At 42.9% G+C, this 19,086-nt stretch overlaps 1 pseudogene; it reads left to right on the forward strand.

Moving 5' to 3' along the window:
- LOC115321910 overlaps window positions 1–17,342 on the forward strand; it is a 36,328-nt pseudogene extending 18,986 nt beyond the window's left edge.
- Window positions 17,343–19,086: the final 1,744 nt, after the last annotated feature.

Consider the following 19,086-nt stretch of genomic DNA (forward strand, 5'->3'; position numbering starts at 1 on the left):
CTGGCAGCGCCACATGGTAAGCAGATTGGGAATTATGCTCGTAAGCGTTTGAACTGTAAAATTGTATCTAAGCAAAAAGCAAACCTTTTTTTTTTTTTTAAGGTATTTTTTTATTTTTTTATTTGGAGGACGATTAGAGCACAAACGCTTGACAATGGCAGCACCCCAGCGCCAATTGGATTCTCAAAAAGTTCTTATTTTTGCAGAAATTCTACTGCGATATCCACTTAAAAACGCACAAAGAGTTCCTTCGAAATGTGCTCTCTGATGTTGACGTTGCCACTCAATTACTGAATTTCTGATTGAATCCTGAGAAAAAACGAAATAAACTGTTTCTCTCTACCTGCACCATCTGACGGCATCACAGGTTTAATCCAATTAAAAAAAAAAAAATGTGGGCCGTAAATGACCAAAAGTTTCTTTAGTTGACGTTGCCACTGTAGGCGTGTAATTAATTAGTGTCTATAATGAGACACTGGGATCTCCAGAAGTCCTGCTTCTATATCCCGCTTCCATGACGGGTCGCTTTCCACGAACGGCGTCAACTTCTCGCTCCCGACGTCTTGCTCATCCGGTCGACCCTGCTGTTTCGGAACCTGCTTGCTCCAATAAGTGCTGTTTATTGTCTTGTTTAATGCAATATGTTTGAGGGCAGTTGGTAACTACGAATATGTGTCTTTTCGTGATTTCTTTATCTCGCTTATGTTCTGTCCTCAGTAGCGCCATAGGATTGATGAGCTCAAATACAACCCCCCCACCCGTGCTCTTTTGTTGCGATGAAGTGGTGTTCGGTGATATGTCACTTCGTGGAATGGCTTTCAATGGAATGGTGTTTGATTAAATGTCCCGACAGACTCATTTGCCTGCATGAGCACCTGTGCATGATTGCTGGCATGTCACATTTCGTACTGTTTACTGCAGTTAGACTTGATTGCAATGAAAGTAGACACCTGGAAATTAATGTTATTTACCTTTCACCCGGTAAAAACAACAGCGAAGTTTGTAAATGTTGTCGTTTAGTTAGAGCAATCGGAAGTTTGCTTTCCAAAATGAGACGCTATCGAGCGAGGCTCTCGCGTGAATGTACTTTTTGATAAAGTAGGGCTGGCCAGTTAACCAATCGACCTTCTGATTATATGATTAAAGCTTTGATTGCGTTTAATATTTTAACCAATATAGCGGTTCAGGTCAACTGAACAAGAGAAAATAGAAACAGAGAGCTTCCTTATGATTTCTCGTTGCTGCCGAGCTCTCCCTAAACATAAGCTCCAGCCTCTAAGTTGCGTCTCCAGCGCTGCGAGGTCGAGAAGGAGAGGGGAGATTTCGGTGTTGTTTCACCTACGGTACAGCTTCACTTCGACCAGATGCTCCAACATGGTTTTTATGCAGTTGTTGACCGACTCATCCATGAAGTGCGACGACGGTTCATACAGGATAGTATTGACATGCTCCTGAGGCTAGAAATTCTCGTCGTCTCAGCAAAAGGGAAGGCACTGCCTTCAGAAAGATTGAAGGAGCGCCTGGGGATTCACGCTTCAGATTTTAGCCTCGACGAGCTGCACGTGCAGATTCTTATGCTGCCAACAATAACATCAGGATTTGAACCGTGCAACGTGCTGTCAATTGGTGAAAAACTTGGACGCGAATCCCAACTCTGCGGGACCTCATGAATCAAGTTGTTCGGCTAGTTACGCTGGTCCTACAGCACCAACGTCTGCAGCGACTTCGGTGTGAGATCATTCAGCGCCTTCTGCCGCTTGAAGACATACCTCCGGTCGACGATGTCCCAGTCCCGACTTACTAATCTCATGCTCCTTCACGTTCACCAAGAGAGAACTGCTGCGCTCAATATAGTGCAAGTCATGAGGAAGTTTGTCTCCAGAACCACAGAAAAAAAAGTCTCAATTGGAAGCGTATAACATTCGGGGATCTCAAGCAATGCAAATACTATGTCTACTATGTTAATTTTTTTTTTTTTTTTCGTTTGATGTTTTAGTTTATTTTTCGGATTTTTGCATGCGTGGTGAATTTATATAAGCAATAAACTTGTAGATGGGCCTTATCTGACCCTTGAAATTGTCTATTGCTCTCTTCAATCACTAAACCTAAACCCCACAAAAAAAAACAACAAGAAAACTGAGTATGTGTTTTTTTCTTGTAGAATTTAAAGTGTGAAAGGCGCTGACTTGACGCACAGCCGACAGACAAATGTAGCGCTGCGCTTGCGTTCGAGATCGGGTAAAAAAAACAATAAAGCAGCCTAAGCCGCGTGCAAGTGCTAATCTGATTATCTGTAACATTAAGTTCTCTAATCAATGCTAAAAATATTGTTGCTGCTTCAAAAAAAAAATTGAAAAAAAAAAAAATGCAAAAGGGAGATCTCTACTTAGCTTTACATCATTGCTACGTAGAGGGTAAACATTTGTCTTAACTTCATAAAAACCAAAGGCACCACCCTCCGACCCAAAGGGCAATGCCATTGAGTGCCCGAGGGGCGGGGGGGGCTCTGGTTTGCCCCCCCCCCCATTCAAAAACAGGTTGGTACGCCACTGGTCTTGGCTGGTGCAATGGCTGAGAGGTGACGGCAGCTGTTAATGTCGCCGAAGTAGCTTGATTATAGCCGCATTTACATGAATGCGACTTAGCTGCATCGACTCTATTTGTCACATTCAAATGTGGTCATGTATATGTCATAATGTGCTGAGAATCTTTCTACTTGGTTTTGTGTCCAATCAGTGTATTTGTTTAGTAAATGTAACAAAACGTGCACAACACCAAAAAAGCCCGCACTGCATCAAAACTATTGTCTGCTATTGTTGAGGTTGAGGGAAGCGTTCATTAGGGTAGTTGGGGCCACCCCAACTACCCCATGCGAGAGTATGCAAGATTGCATACTCTCGCATGCAATCTTGCGTCCCGCCATCTGTCAGCTGTTGTGCCAATTGAACGCCTTTTGTTGTGGCCTTTTAAATTCCTGTTGTGCAAAGCTCTCCTTAAGCTCTTCCAAACGCTCGGTTGCCCAGTAGAAGGAGCATATAATGCAGCTTCTCCAGAGTCCCGCGAGACGTAGTCGACACAGCTGTTTATGATGCTGATACCGGCATCATGGACGGCGATGACAGGAAGCTATACCGGGTGACCACGACGCTATGTTTCAAGTCCTGGACATGAATGCCTTGGGGTAGCAGCCATCTACTTTGACTGGGCCACCTCCTGCAGCCCGCTGCCTTCACCGAAGTGAGCGACCACACCTCCTGACCAACCGGACTGCCAGGGCGTTATCATTTGAAACCTTAATTGAAAAGTCCGCAAGGTCACCTCGGCTCACTGGCTGACTTGCCTCAACCGTCCCCAAACTTCCAAACTCGGACAGCCGTTTTCACAACGATCGGAAGAACATGTCGTCCTCATCTTTTATAAAATATTGTCACATAATCACCATCTAGACACGGCACCGCCGACTTCTAGGGTACAGGCCGTTGCCATCCTGTGGTCCTGAGGCTCTCCTTAGCCAACAGAAATTATTGTTATCTCGAATGTTAAATGTGTGCATGCGGTATACAGCTCATGTTTTCATTAACACTGCGAAGGCTGAGGTGCACAAGCATGTCTATATACGCGACTAACTAAAATGCCGCTCAACTGATGTGCTGGGTCTGGCAGTAATGTGTGTTGTGGTGAGAAGCAACGACTATAGTTCGTGCAAACAAGCACCTTTTCATCCAGGCAGCTAGCCAATCAAGCTCAATGATGATGATTCCGGACCTGTACCACTGGCACAACGCAAGAAAAACAGCCTCGAGCCATTTCTGTTTTTATATCGATCTCCTGACGAATGGAATGGCTGGAGGAGAGCTTTGCATGGTAAGAATATCCGAGGCCGTGATGTGACAAACAAACATTTGTCGTAGCGTGCGGCACACGCATTTGCAACCATAAAAAAAAAATGAGACGAGGCTTGAACAAAAAAAAATTTTTTCCCGCTGAGAGCATATAAATAGAAGTGACGCATTCACAATTTGTGTTAAATGCCCCAGAGACCTGCTTAGAAGCAGAAATAAATCTGTGTGCAGTAACATGTGATCGCACCATGTGTGCCATCCCTTGCCTTCTGTACGGTGCTGTTCACGCCTGGCGCGATGCTTAGGGAGTTACAGAAAGATTAGCAGAAGGATTCACGAGACACGTACCCTTATTTTCAGTTCCTTGCTCACTTGTGATGATGAGCAACATATAAATGAGAGCAAGCGGTGCCTCATCAAAGGGAAGTGCTCAACTGTGAGCATGTTATTGAATAGTATTGCTCGCAACTACGAGCCAGCAGCCGACAATGTTCACGTCGTTGCTTACATGCTTTCTTCAGTTTTCATCACCACACAGTAACCAGCACGTTGCAAATCTCTTAACAATAGAGATATTGTCTGGCATTGTTGAACACGTCATGCAGTTTAAGCAGTCATAACTCTATTGCTAATCTTGAATTTGATAGCGTCGGAAGATATTGACACGAGGCCCTAGGGCCTCGTGTCAATTGTTTGCACATTGTCAATTGTTTGCACCCTAGGGCCTCGTGATAGCGTCGGAAGATATTGACACGAGGCCCTAGGGCATTACAGAGGTGAGTGGTGAAAAATACAAAAAAAAAAAACATGAAACAACAGAAAAGCAAGAGCTAAACACTCTGAAAAACATGGTCACTAACACTTGTTTGAAACAGAGCACTATCAACAATTGATGTAAGAGATGAAAGTAACTGATTCCATTCTTTCGTGGCTCTGGGGATGAATGAGTTGAAATATTTATTAAAGGGCAAGATGGAACCTCCACTTTGTTCTGGTGACCCAGACGAGCTGAAAGGAACGACTGTGAGGTTAATAACTGACTTCGGAGTACCGGGTTGTGATAAAAAAAGAATTGTGAAAAATGCAAATGCTAGTAATTCTGGGTAGAACTGGGTAGAACTAAAATGTTTTTCATTAATGTGACTCTTATGGTGCGGTTATTATTACTAAGGATAAAAAGTGCAGATTTGTTTTGTAAAGATTCGATGGAGTCGGCAAGGCAAATTGTACCGGAATCCCAGATGGAGGGTGCATATTCAAGCTTCGAGCGCACTAAAGTTTTATAAAAAAAATCATTTTAACGAAGATGGGGCCACAAAAAAAGTTACTCTTAAGATACCCAAGCATGCGGTTAGCGTTGTTAATGGTGTAATATGTAGGTTCCAGTAGCGGTCGGAGCTAAGGATGGCACCTAGATACTTATAAGAGTGAGTTCTAATGGTGTGTTATTATGGTTATATGTAGTATTAAAAGCAACTTTATGGGTTATGTGCTTTAGTTTACACTTTTTTTACGTCAAATTCCATTGACCAAAGTCCTCACCATTGAAGAATAGAGCCCAAATCATCCTGTAATTGTTGGGAATCAAGGCCCTTAAAGGGGTACTCCACCGATTTTTTGAGCTACCTCAACTAACTATATTTTCTAACTCCCCGGCCTTTACTCTCTCCAGTATGCTATTTAGAATCGCGAAATTCATAATAGTTATTGCGAAATCGGCAAATGAAAATGATGCAAAAACCAACATTCAAATATACGCGCGCTTTTCAGGGCCGTGACGTCAGTGGCAGGCAGGCTTGCCAGTCGAGCAAGCAGCCAAAAAATAGAATATGCCAATCATTTGTTCCGTGCTGGAGCTTGGGTACTGCAGCGAGCTTCCCAAGCATTCATTTGACACCATGAAACTGCTTCGAGTCAGTTTAAAACAAAATCTACAGCCCAAAGAGTGAACCCCTGCCTTCCACTGACGTTATTTTTTCATTGTTGCCAGTAGAGACTTCGAGCTTGAAAAACATGGTGAGGACCAAAACTGTAAATTCAATAACTTTGCAAAAAAACAATATTTCGACCTAATATTTGGGATACTATTTTCACGATGTTTGTTGGTTAGTTTAGCAAAATTTCAAGCAAATCGGAGACAATGAAAAAAATCAGTGGAGTACCCCTTTAAGTGCCAAATTTTTTTTTCCAAAAGTAACCTAAAAGTGCCATATTTCTTTTTTTTTTTTTTATTTTGAATTGTTATTCCTTTAGTATTACATAAAATTTGAAAAGTGTATTACGCAAAAATCAGCGGAGACGAAAAAATATTCGCCAACTAAAACGAGTGCTGCCATCTATGATCAGCACCGCAAAACTACTCAGACGAGCCTAGCTCATCCGTGGAATTTTTAGCCAGAAAGTGGCCAGCAAGCTCAGCTCGTCCAAGGCACAAAAGGGATTAATTGGTAGATAGTGCAGTCGTCGGCAAATAGCCTTATGCAAGAAGAGACAACAATGGGCAGATGGTTGATGTAGATTAGAAAAGGTAAAGGACCTAAGACAGACCCTTGTGGTACTCCAGAAGAAACAGATGTCAGAGTATGTACAGTTTCATATTTATTGATTTTTTTTTTTAAGGAAGAGTGTTGTGGTCAGCTGGTCAGCCTTGTAATTCTTTCACATTGTCATTTTAGTTTGTTTAGTTTGCACTATTTACCAGCAAAGTTGTTTGTCATAATATTTTGCAAACTCTGGTTACCGTTACGTCAAGAAAATTACACTGTTCTAAGAACCCAAATCAACCGAATGTAATTCATATGCCAAGTACTGCGAGGTAAAAGAAAGAACAAGCACGTAAAACAAGGGATTTTCAGGCAAATCTTTTGCATAAAATTTACCAGTGAACTTTTAATCTAAAATTAAATAATGCCTGGAATACAGTATTTAAGGAGCATTTATTTGAATTTGTTTAGAAGAAATTAAGAGGGTATCACAGCTGAATTTCAAGTAGATAGAGTGTTTTTGCAATTCCAGGTTGGTCTGGGGTGCTGCCTTTTTGCCCCACTGGCCTCCACCTTTCACAAAAGACTTCCTCGTTTTTTCGAAAAAAAATTAAGAAAACAAGTTTGTCTTTTGTTTGAGTTATCTTTGGAACCAAGACAATCGCCATTCATCCCTAAGCTGGCGGTCTGGTGGGTGCTACACACTCGGTGGACGAATCAACTGCCCCTTTTTATCGCCTGACCCCGCTATCTGCGCATGTGTATGGGCAGTAGAGGGTGACCTTTTGGCCGGTCATACAAGCACGTAGCTTTCATTGCACTGACAGCTTAGGGGTAAACAAAGCTTAAACAGAGTAGAGCTTAGTCTCGAGAAAACTGATTCCCCCTCTCCTCCCCCGACCGAGCTGATTTTGGTGGGGATTAGAGAGGAAAAACAGGGTGGGTTCGAAGTTTTCTGGAGTGATATCTTGCTGCCTGTTTTTTCTCAAACTCGTTCAAGTCTGGGTGCCAATTAGTCCACCCCTAAAATTCTACATGATGATAAGCTGTCCATCTATCTGGGATCATAGATAGCTTGGCCCATCGGAAAAGACGCTTTTTCTTGTTTAGTAGCCGTTTCAATGGTGGCGTAAACCAAGGCGACTGCGAGTTTCTCATTTTACGAAGGGGTATGTAACGGTTGGTCAACTCAGTTACTTTCGATTTAAACACAAGCCAATTTTCGTCCAGCGTTCGCTTGGAAAATTTCAAAAGAAAATCAGATAAAAATACCCCTAGTTCAGCATTTATTACGGTGTAGTCAGCTCTTGTATACACTCCGTGCGGGAACTATAGGGGGCATTTTGAAAAACGCGCGTAGCACCGCTGGTGGAGGAGCTGGCGTTCGACAGTGAGGCGCGCTCAGCAGCCTGCGGTGCCTTTTCGCGTGCGAAGCTGTGGCGCCGGAAGCGCGCACGGACGGAACTTTTGATTTTTGAGCCGATAAGTTGAGGGTGACGTTGCATGAGTGCTGGGGAAGATTTAAGAAGGGCATTTAGCTGCTCTCCGCTTCTTATATATTGAGTTTGAGTCTTTATTAGGGGTAATTTCTTTAGTTGCGATCGAAAAAGGGGTTTGAGCATTTTTTCCGAAAAGCAAGATGGCCGCAACCATAATTTCTCTCAGTGGGTAATTTGTTTCGCTCGTCGCGGTAAATGTAGGACTGCTGGGACGATGATATTTGAAGGCGAGTGAGATGTTCACTAAGTTTGTGCACCAAGTGGGCCAAGTTTTATTAAGACAGCAGATGTGAAAGTTATGGTTCAAACGAATAAAGGAATAAAGCTGTCGGGAATATCCAATATTGGACCCAAAATGTTGTGTTACTTATAACCGGGCTGTGCGGAGTGCAGATTTGGACACACAGGTTTTTGGACATAACCGTAACTTGACACCACAGTTATAATACCAAAATTACGTAGCCTAGGGAAACCAGGTGGAAATTTGGTTTGGGCGGCGTAACTGAATGGGAAACGGTTTTGACCGTGAAAGGGCTGCCAAGAGAATCCCACGCGTCGGGGGAGATGGAGACTTTACAGGTGAAAGGGACTAGTGCACTGTACTTCCAATTGAACCAACTTTACGAAAGGTGGCTTCAAAGCCGAGAAAACCAAGTGCCGGCCAACACACGGTTTGACCGTGAAAGGCTTTTGCGGTCAGCTGTTGTGTAGTAATCTGGTTTGTGCGAGGTGTTGATTTTTGGCACACAGGTACTTTGACAACCGTAACATGACAAAACACTTGTTATACCTAAAGAGGTGGCATAGTTTAACCAGGTGGAAATATTTTTGTGCGGCGTAACTAAATGGGAACCGGTTTGACCATCAAAGGCCTGTCAAGAAAATACTTCTCATCATGGCTGGGAGGTGCACACTTTACACGTAGGAACAGTGCTTAAAGTCCACGTAAATTGAGGGGGGGTCCCTACAAGAAGGTAGGGGAAAGGGGGGATTTTTGATGAGATGTAATAGATGCACATAAAATAAACCCCACTGCTGACTCTGTCCACGTTGTACCTGCAACCCTCAACCCCAAATGTCACATCCCTGAAAACAAGCTATCTTATTGGAAGATATGATTTTGATTTCATTAATGCTGGGGCTGTGGAGGAGGGTCTCAGACCATCCGTTAAAATAAGTGGGGGGGTCGAGACCCCCTGAGACCGCCCAGACTTTAAGCCCTGGTTGGAAGGGACCAGTGGACGGTACTTCCAGTTCGAATAACTTTGCGATAAATGGCTCTAAAGCCGAGAGAAAAAAAATTGTTTTCTAAGACTTGGGGTGTCAGTGTTTCCACATCCAAAAAGAGGCTGATCAAGAAAGAAAGCACACCACATAAACTTCCATACTCAAACATCAATTGTCCATTGATTCCAAGTTTCATTGTAGTTTTACTTAAGTTCATATTTGTCAATTTTTGTACCGTCCGAATCTTTCTTCATGAAGTACAGACCGCGTGCCATACTGGTCCGGAAAGATTATCGACACGTACGATGGGGACGAAATTTCTTTCGAGGGCATTTCTTCAACGAAATTTGCACTGCATACCCGCGAGTGTGGGATGGAATTTCAGTTCGAGCTGAGACATGTTGGCGTCACTGGTACGAAAAGAAACGCAGAGCGCAAAGCGGCAGTGTAGAATATGTCAGCCGTGCTGACACAGTGGCAGACATGATCGGGAGACCAAATTTCTCGCGTCGTACGGCATGGGTCCATAGTTGTCGCTGTCCCTTAAAACATCGGCGAGGTAAAAAACTGCGAAACTTCGTCCACACGAGATACGATGCATAACTATTGGAGCACTTAACGACGCAACAGTTCATGCTGTTAACCCAGCGCAACTGCACCACTCTGACTTCAATGCGTACCAACGTATGCGGCGTGGTTTCATTTCGCCGGGGCTCTCACTGCCTACCTTCAGCAACGGCCGCGCGGCGGCGCGCCGGTCGTGTCGCACGGAGTGTATAGTCCCTAATTACTTTTGTAGTAGCACATTTGTGAGGTGAGGTGTTAGGAATATTGAAGTGAATAACAGAGTGGTCGCTCACACCTGGTAAAACTGAAAGTGACTGAACAAGGTCTGGGTGTGTACTTAATACTAGGTCAAGGACACTGGCACTTGTCCCAGTTGTACGGGTTGGACATTTAACAAGTTGCATTAAGTTAAAATCTGAGCATATAGAAAGAAAAGAATTGCATTCTGAAGAGCTGAGGCTTGCTATGGAAATAGGTGCGTTCCAAGTGACGCCCGGTAAATTAAAATCACCAAGGACAAAAAAGGGTGATGACGGGAACCTTACATGTAATGTATTTAAAGCATCGTGGAAATCAGAAGAAAAACCTGAAGGTGAACTAGGGGGGCGATAACAAGCGCAAAAAATTACATCCTTATAATTCAGACGAATGCACACTGAAATTCATTCTAGAGGGGAAGCAAGCGACACATCAAAAGAAACTAACTCGTCACTAACCCCGATCAAAACGCCACCCCCAGTCCAAGTTCCCCTGTCACGCCTGTAGAATCTATACTTCTTCTGGCAATTTGAAATCTCACTGTTATCTACTTTTGTGGACAGCCAGGTTTCCTCAATACCACTACATCAGCAAGACACTAAAAAGATGACAAAGTGTCACGCTTGTTTATAGCACTCCTGACGTTACAAACCAAAAAAGAAAAATCACGTGATAAAGAATCAACAGATGCGGTAGATGAAGGCAGATTACAAACACCACCCCTCGCTGACTGCTAAAGCGATGTGGGTGCACCCTCCGAGCTTGATGGTTGTTGCATAGAATCCCGGGAGCTCGGCGACTGTACATACAATTAAGAAAACGTCTTCTTTTTTTCTAAAAAATTTTAATACTAAGGCGGTGTTTCCCTCAAGTGAGTGTACTCTTTATGAAACATCTCTTGCTCTTCCTACAATTTCCACGGAGCTTCCTCGGAGACCCGAGCCGTGGTAAAATAAAAAGAATTGCAAAAGAAAGCCCCAAAACAGGGGGTATTTTCTTTACGTTACCTTACGCAGAAGAATCTCGTTTTTAAGAAAATGAAAGCTCAGGCAAGATACATTCGCCGCCAGTTTAAGCGAGAGAAGTTCCAGAAGTACACCTTTCAATTAATAGTACTGTAACACTAAAAGAGGTCTTGGATAAAGTTCATTGGGTCGAAGGGTAATACCATGCTCTCTTAGTCCCACTTCTCTCCCAGAATGGAGTCTGTCCAGAGAGCCTAGAGGGGCAGGCCAATCTTCTTGGTCAGCATTTTGCCCGTGTATCCAGTTCCGAACACTCTTCCTCCGCATTTCGTACATAAAAATAGCAAGCAGAAGCACACGGGTTTGCCCGTGTGCTTCTGCTACATTTTGCCGGCTATCTTTCTGCCCGGTTTGCACGCTACATTCTTCACGGAGAATCCATGTGAAGCTCTCAACAAACCTCTATTGCTTCAATAAAAGTGTTGTCAAGCACTCCTTGAAAATATCAGTTTTTTGCGATTTTGTGACATTTAAACATACAAGTTCAAAGGCAAACAAACAAGCATAACTGAAATCACCTAGGGCAAACGTTTGTGCTATGGGTGATGGACATTCGTTGTTCCCTCTTAGTATGGCAGGAGAGGTCTTTGTATAACCATAAGCTGTGCCCGCTAAGGAGAAGATTGGTGCTGATAAAAACTTTCAGTAACAAAGCACATGAACAAAATCAGCAAAGGAATGTTGTGACTTGAACTTGTCACCATTCAGCTATATACAAAACATTTTCACCGACAAAATGAAATAAACAAGTCAATGAGCATAATAAACTTCACGCAGCTAAGACAGTGCATGTGACAAACATGATATTAGACAAAGTTTGGCTTTTTATTTGTCAACATCAATTTTATCTTGGAGGTTTTAGAACTTAAGCTTCACTGCCAGAGTTTTCCAGCCTAAAGAGCATAGATCACGAGGTATTATTCGACTTGAAATAGGTGGAGCTCTATTTAAACAAAGTCACTATCATAATAAGATAATCACAATGCCCACGGTATAAGTAATACTTCAGTAATTTTTGAATCCTGTCATTGACTGCTTCCAGCCGACAGATAGTAGCCAAGATAGTGAGAGAGAATATCTCTAAGGATAATGCGCTACATTTGCTCGACCTTTCCTTATAGCTCTGCAAGACAGTCTGTGTACATTAATATAAAAAGTGAACCTCATTCTAAGATAGAAAAACAGACATAGCATAATCTCAAAATTTAGAGATAATCGCGAAAAAATGGGGGATGGGCGCTTGCCCATCCCCCATTTTTACATGTCAGTCTACTGTGCATATTTTCTCAGATCTAAGAAATTTGGGAATGGGCGCTTAATGTGGAATGGGTGGATGCGCGGTATTCTACGGTATGCTTTTAGTTGAACATTTAAATATCTTGATCAAATTACTTCTCATACTTACGAAAAAAAATAAAATGGTGAAACAATATAAAGTTTTTGGGGTTTCAGTAGTTTCTGTCAGCATCATGGTATGAAGTCCTTGAACCGTTTTTGTGGCTTCAAGATGCCAATGCTTCACCAAATAACAAAACATAATCCCCACAAAAAAAAAAAATCTCAAGCAGAAATACTGATAAAAGTAGCTTTCCTATGTCCCTTCCCCCTCCTTTAGAAACAGCAAAACAACAGAGAAAACAATGTTAAAACCAGAGGGTGTTATTTCATATCACCGCACTTATGAAAGCAAGAAACCCAGCACCTCCTCAGTGTATCTGAAAAAATAAAAACTAAGCCTGCACCTCAAAATTTTGGACATGACTGAAAGAAACAGGGTAATGCCTGGAGTCCGTCGCTATGCACTAACATAAGATGACCTTGTATGTGGAATAACTATGAAAGTTTGCTCACATATTGTACCACTAGATAGATAAAATATTCGCCCAGCGCAGGCAATTATTGGGCTTTGACTGGAGCGCAAACTTGGTTCTCTCATTTCACTATGGTAACACGAAACCAATATCTTGTTAGAGGTAAAATCAGAAAGAAATTACCTTCTGCAATGCATAATCTGAAATTTTGTTAGTGCCTCTGTTTTCTTCAGAAGTACTATAAATACTGGGATGAATAGGGGGCATTTGAAGCAATTCAAGTTGCTTCAATCGAGATTCAAGAAATCTCTAGCCTCAAAACTAGGAATGTGCCAACAATCTGCAAACCAGTTTTTGATCACCGTAAATGACTTTTTTTTGTGGGCTCACTATTTCGTAATTTAGGTCAAATCTGAACTTTTGGAGTATTTCGCTGGTTCTAATTTTTGCGACGCGGTGCAATCTCAGTATAGATTCCAATGTGTTTACATTTTACGTGAATTTTTCGCGAGACCTCTTTTTCGCATATTGTAGGCGATTCGCGAAATTCACAAAAGTGAGGTTGTTTACAGTATTTTTGAACGAAACCATCCCCAGGTCAATCCATCCAGTCGTTGCTGAGCAGTAGGACCAAGAAGTTTCCATTAGAAATACATCGGGAGCTGTGGTATCCTCTTAAACAGTCGTTTGAGGGAGTAAAGAACATACTGTTTAGGCCCGCTTCAGACGGGGCAACTTTTCCAGCAATTTTGAGGTTGCTGGCGGGTTGTTCCCTAGCTTTCCCTAGATCGACGCGAATTGCTGAGATCGGGTCCGGCTCCTACAAGCGAGCAACTCAGAGCAATTCGAAGATGGTTGAAGCGGCTGCAGCCAATCAGAGACGCAATATTTTCACGTGACACCCCTGTGGTGGTGATGATGACAGCTGAAGACTTAGTTCTGGTTTGGAATGGATCAGTTTCGGAAATAAACAGTTTCAGAAAAATTAGTTAGTATTCTCAACGCCGTTCAAAGATAAAAAAACACGTTTTTAGCGCGTAGCTGGGCGTCTAAATAGTGAAAGAAGAATCAAATTTAATGATGATGATGGCAAGTCGGAGCAATTCAGTTGTTGCGTGTGAACGCAGGCTGCTTCTAGTTTTCACCATGACTTCAAGTCACGTGACATCAATATCCCTGCTGAACTTATCTGGAAAATTCCCATGAGGTCGCATCACAGTGTCATGTTACCTGATGTCATAATGTCATCAAATAATAGTCTAGCATTAGGTGACAAGTTTTCCCACTAAATCCAAGGATATTGATGTCCCATGATGCCAGGTCCTAGCATTTTACATGTGTATCCTAATGCATGTAACATCTTTTTTTATAGGTGACAGAGCTACACCTGTGGGGGACACCAGCCGCCAATTTAGAGCTACCAAGGACATCTGGTTCAAATGCTGTTTCTGTGCATATGTCACTACAGATCAGCATGGAATTATGAGACACCTGGTTTCCCACGATGATGAACAATTCAAGTGCCAGCATTGTCTGGTGTCATTTGACTCTATGTTAGATTTGCAGTGCCACTTTCCAGTGCATACAAGTGATGAATCATTCAAATGTGCCAGCTCTCCAAGAATATTCCTTAGTGAGCAGTTCTGTTTGACTCATGTGCATGTCTACAAGTGCCACTACTGTCGTATAACTTTTAATGAGCATGGAGACTTGACCGACCACATTCAAACACACTTGGCAGAAAAACCTTACAGGTGCAAACAATGCCTCAAAGACTTTAAACATAGTAGCAGTCTGGCCAAGCACAATCGAACACACACAGGTGAAAAACCTTACAAGTGCAAACAATGCCCCAAGGCTTTCATTCGGAATAGCTACCTTATCATCCACAATCGAACACACACGGGTGAAAAGCCTTATAAGTGTGAGCAATGTCTGAAAACCTTTAGTCATTCCTACAGTTTGGCAGAACATAATAGAATACATACGGGTGAGAAACCTTACAAGTGTAAACTGTGCTCCAGAACCTTCACTCGGCTATCATGCCTGTCCAGTCACATTCGAACACACAGGCAACAAGCCTTCCCAGTGCAAGTGGTGTGATAATGCCTTTGCCCAGAACAGCAACGTGAACAAGCACAGTCAAGTGCACACAGATGAAAAACCTTACAAGTGTAGTGAATGCCCCGAAGCCTTTGCTCGGAATAGCAGCCCGACCATCCATAATCGAATGCACATGGGTGAAAAGCATTATTAGTGTGAGCAATGACTAAAAATATTGATGCAGAAACCACTATTGTTGTTTGTCTATGAATTGTGATAGCATTCGTATAGGACAACCTCAAGGACGGCTTCAAGGACGATGTGCTAGAGGACATCTAGGATGACCTCTAGGGCGATCTCTAGAACGATCTCTAGGACGCCGACTAAAACAGCCTCTAGGGTGATCTTAAAGGAATACTGAATCGAAACTTAAAAAATATAGAAAACATCTAGAGATAAGTCAAATAGGATCAGATAAACCTGTAATTCATAATCGCATAGTCATATTTTAAAACTATATTTTTCGTTCTAAATGCCTGGATTTTGCCGAGCGCTTTAATATCGGCCGTCGAAGAGCGCGAGCGCGATGCATCGCGGGACATCTGGCCGATCCGGCGCGGTCTTGACGTCATCATGCCTCGAAGGGCCAAGCGTACCGTAGTTATGAGTCTTGCCACTTGGAGGCATCAACGTGTTACAGTCTTGTTTAGTCAAAGTACCCGAGGGCTGTAGCATATCGCGGATCCAGCGGAGCTGCTTCGAATGAATGGTCACCGACCAACGCGACGAGAGCGATGGGTACGATGACATTAATAAGGACCAGGACAGCGCCACGCCGCTACATCACCAGTGGCCCTGATGGCCGAGAGGCGATTCGGCCTAGAGTCACATTTGTACGACCCACCTGCCTTGTCTTCATCGTCCACAACAGGTAACGGAGCTTATTCACGAAACGATCTTACAGCGTAACCTAAGAAGAGATCCGTATTCACGAACCGCTATTATCGCAAGTTTTTCGTACGCTGCGATGAAATCCTACGACTACTCGTACGACAGCTACAAAGCTTTACGCACTTTTTATGATCAAATCTACATCGCCGGCAACATCGCTCGCTTACGTCGTCGCGACGACCAACGTGCATTTCAATGTGCTCTCTGTGCGTCCCAATGAAAGAAAAAAAAGAAAGGTACTTGAAACTGAACGCTGCAGCGGAGACAAACACTAGAACCACGGATACCTGAAAAAGCTACAACGACAACAATCCCACCGACCAAGCGACCACAAGAGACAATTTAGAAACGCTAGGCTTAGCAAAACACTTCGACGACCCAGGACAAAACCATCTGCACACGACCAGCTGGCTTGATGAATGGAATATGCCCACGAGACCTTTGTGGACTCTCCTCGTATGAATAGTTTGAACCCTGACCTTTATTTTGAGGTAAGAAGGCCAGTCTTTCCCCTTGTCGTACCTAGCTTGTTTTCAGATGCAGCGGTGATGAACGCTCTTGTTGAAAAGGGACACTCTCCTCTATTCAATCTCCTTTTTTGTGTTATAGAGCTCAAATAAACGCCATATGGATTGCCTTCGCAACATGGGTACGTACACGTTTTTTAGATGTCCATTTTATTCCGACATGATGGTACGCCAACATGTCAAGTTTGAGCAGTTTTTGGGAGCGACTCAATCCCAGTCCAATCTTTATCTGTTGAGCGTCACATCAGCATCGAGTTGCGATTGTGTAGAGGCCCCGCGGTTCATAAAATCGGTTGCAAAAAATTGTTCCCGAAGCGGTCTCATTCTCACTGAAGATCGCTTCAGTCAGTGCGTTTCCTCTCGTCAAAACTGCCATCTATAGAAACAGTAAATATTGCAGGGCATCAATCGTCCCGAGAAAGCTAGTACATTGGCAGGGTAAGAGCAGAAACTTCCTTCAAGCAAAGAAAACCTCAAATGTACAAGTCACAAGACAGTAGAAGAAACGTCCCCCTCTCCGCAGAGAGTAGTGTGGTCATGATTCCAAAAACAAAAGGAGTGCCTCGACAGCGAGCGCGACCCTATGGCGCCACGGTTTGTAAAGTTTCAATATCAACAGCATATGCACATAGGCAGCCCGTAAACTGCCTGTGTGTTTCTTTTTTCTATGCTTAGAGACCTAGCCAGAAAGTCTGGTAGTTCATATTCGTCTAACCACGATGCCAGGGCGTCGTAGCCAGACGATTATGAACCTCTTACTTTTTAATTCTTTGACGGAACTAAACTCTCATAATTTAGTATGCCCTTTTTAACTTTTATGTTTTGAAAGTACACGTCGGCATAAAATAGATATTACAAAGCTAAAAACATATATATATATTTTTTGTGTGGTTTTCTGGGCAGAGTGTCGCGGACCCCTAGGACGATCACATAGCTGAGATCATTTTTCCTTCCGCGCAGTGTCTCGAAAAGGCTGATCGCTTTTAGTATAAATACAATGAAACTGATAATGACAAAATGGCATCCCCTTTGACTGGTGTCCTGAAGATTTCTCTGTACAAAAATAAACAAACAGCTTAAAACGTGCTATATATTTTTCATTCATACTTGATATTGTGAGTCGGATGCGGTTACACATTTTGCGAATGCGGTTTGGATACAGATACAATAATGCGGATCGGATACGGATACAATAATGTAAAAAGTTTGCGGATACAAAGTCTGCGGATGCGGATAATCAAACCGTTATCCACGCAGGGTTCTACAGGTTTTCCCGCTCATTTTAATCCAAGCGACGACCAATTTAATCCCGGGGTCACTCAATTTAATCCAAGCGCCATACAATTTAATCCAAGCGCCACACAATTTAATCCCGGGGTCAGTCAATTTAATCCACTATATATGCATGTGTTCAGTGGTCGTGTTTTGCTTACACATTTGGTAACTTAGAATAATTGTTTATACAATTTTAATTTTTGGGGGGCAATTGAGAATTTTATCACTAATGTGATTACTTTGAGTTACTAGTCCCACTATTGACGAGGCTTAATTGATATGTTGGTTACTCTTTTTACAGCGCAGCTTTTAGGCACCCGTTTCCGGCTTAAGCGGCGTCGGCGTCGCCGACGCCGTCGGCGTAGCCACGCGGTGCATGATGGGCAAATTCCCCCGCTAAATTTAGCGGAAAATTTCCCCGCTAAATCTAGCGGAAAATTTTTACTGCTAAATCTAGCGGAACATTTTCCCCGCTAAATTTAGCAGAAAATTTTCCCCGCTCTATCTAGCGGAAAATATTCCCCGCTATATTTAGTGGAATATTTCCCCCGCTAAATCTAGCGGAAAATTTTCCCAGCTAGATTTATCGGAAAATTTGCGCCGCAAAGTCTAGCGGAAAAGCTTCCCCGCTAAATCTAGCGGAAAATTTTTAAGCTAAATCTAGCGGAATGTTTTTCCTGCTAAATCTAGCAGAACATTGTCCCGCTCAATTTAGCGGGCAATTTTCTCCGCTAAATCTAGCGGAAAATTTTTCCCGCTATATTTAGCGGAAACTTTCCCCGCTAAATCTAGCGCAAAATTTCCCAGCTAGATTTATTGGAAAATTTGCACCGCAAAGTCGAGCGGAAAAGCTTCCCCGCTAAATCTAGCGGAAAAATTTTCCCGCTATATTTAGCGGAAACTTTTCCCCGCTAAATCTAGCGCAAAATTTCCCAGCTAGATTTATTGGAAAATTTGCACCGCAAAGTCGAGCGGAAAAGCTTCCCCGCTAAATCTAGCGGAAAAATTTTCCCGCTAAATCTAGCGGAAAATTTTTACTGCTAAATCTAGCGGAACATTTTCCCCGCTAAAGTTTGCGGAAAATTTTCCCCGCTCTATCTAGCGGAAAATATTCCCCGCTATATTTAGTGGAATATTTCCCCCGCTAAATCTAGCGGAAACATTTCCCAGCTAGATTTATCGGAAAATTTTCCCCGCTAAATCTAGCGGAAAAGTTTCCCCGCTAACTTTAGCAGAAAATGTTCCCCGCTAAATCTAGCGGAAAAATTTTCCCCGCTATATCTAGTGGGGACATTTTCCGCTAGATTTAGTGGAGAAAACTTTACGCTAATTTAGCGGGAAAAAAGTTTCCGCTAAATTTAGTGGGAAAAATTTTACACTAGATTTAGCGGGGAAAATTTTCCGCTAGATTTAGCGGGAAAAATTTTCCGCAAGACTTAGCGGGGGAAACTTTTCCGCTAAATCTAGCTGGTAAATTGTTCCGCTAGATTTAGCGGGAAACATTTTCCGCTAGATTTAGCGGGAAAAATTTTCCACTAGATTTAGCGGGGAAACGTTTCCGCTAGGCTTTGCGGGGCA

The sequence above is a fragment of the Ixodes scapularis genome, unplaced genomic scaffold (assembly GCF_016920785.2).
Source record: "Ixodes scapularis isolate PalLabHiFi unplaced genomic scaffold, ASM1692078v2 PGA_scaffold2__306_contigs__length_199485367, whole genome shotgun sequence".
In the NCBI taxonomy this organism is placed as follows: Eukaryota; Metazoa; Arthropoda; class Arachnida; order Ixodida; family Ixodidae; genus Ixodes; species Ixodes scapularis.